Source organism: Centruroides sculpturatus, unplaced genomic scaffold (assembly GCF_000671375.1).
Source record: "Centruroides sculpturatus isolate CEXI.00-Female unplaced genomic scaffold, Cexi_2.0 scaffold357, whole genome shotgun sequence".
In the NCBI taxonomy this organism is placed as follows: Eukaryota; Metazoa; Arthropoda; class Arachnida; order Scorpiones; family Buthidae; genus Centruroides; species Centruroides sculpturatus.
The window spans coordinates 71,480-72,843 of NW_019384703.1; positions in this window are offsets into that span (position 1 = coordinate 71,480).

A 1,364-nucleotide genomic window follows, 5' to 3' on the forward strand; every position below is an offset into this window, starting at 1 on the left:
AAATTAGAGGGACAGGTGAGAGACCAATTGAGAAGCAAGGAAGGAAACGACTAGCCAATTAGCAATGAACCGATCAAAAAAAGAGGTTTAGAAGAATTTAGTCGTCAAGGTCAGAAGAGCTTCCTGTCTAGTCCACCTGTTGTAATTGTCGTCCTCTGTTCGCTGTAATTCCGTTTGCTTTTTTTAAATTTATTTTTATTTTTTTTATTTTTGTGCTGTTTCTCCCAACAACGAAGATTAATTCCAAACCACCCCGGAGTTCCACCAGCGTTGGACAAGAAAAGAAAAGAACTTTCAAAGACAACTTGTGAACTAAGCTCTGAACTTTCGGACATTGACGATATTATGTAAGCATTATCATCTAAAATAAACGGTTTCTTTGTGAAACACTTGTCTCTTTCTGCCTTCTTAAAACCGTCACCAACAGACGAATTGACCTTAGGGGCCGTCCATAAATTACGTAAGGGCGATATCGGCCATTCTAGACCCCACCCACATCTTTGTAAGAAACTGTAATATTTTCTTTGATCCCCCTCCCCTTCCCTTCCCTATCTTAAGTAATATTTTGGCATGATTTGTTAGAACGATTTTAACCAAAAAAATGTTTTTATGAAACCCTAAAAACCTTAGGTCCAAAATATATAATTATTAATTAATATGTACTATTGTTTACAAAATACTTTATGTGAACAAATTTAAAAATATAAAAATTTAATGAATTCGAATGAACAATTTATTTTAAGAACTTTATTTTTTAATTATTAACAATATTGTTATTACTATCATTAATCAACGTCATAATATTTATTTTTATCTTAATTTTAATTTTCACAAAAGACCCAAAAAACTTTGACATATCGACTAGCTAGTGCACGTGTAAACAGAAACATCATAAAAAATAAAACAAGAGAGAATAGAGAGAAACCACATTTCGTTGCCATATTGACTACATCTTGGCTAAGGCCAAAAAATAAACTACATGCTGCTAAAATATGCTAGGTGCACCTGGGGACTAAATTATAAAGCTTGTAAAACTCTATATAATGGGGCAATATAGCCAATGCTACTTTATGTGGCCTCTGGCTGTGGTCAAGTAACTAGTAAAAATTCAGTAGCAAGTAAATTACTCTCTCTTCAAAGCCAGTTTAACATCAGAATTTCAAAGTGCTGCAGAACTGTTTTTACTAATGACTCTCTGATACTAGCAGAGCTCCTTCCTTTGCCACTATGTATTCTAGAAAACGTTCTAAACTACTACATCAGAACTACAAACGTCAAGGCTCAACAACGGTGTCTACTCCCATCTACGACTGTTCATATGCTACCACATTGCAATTACCCTACTATCTCTGATAATCATTCTG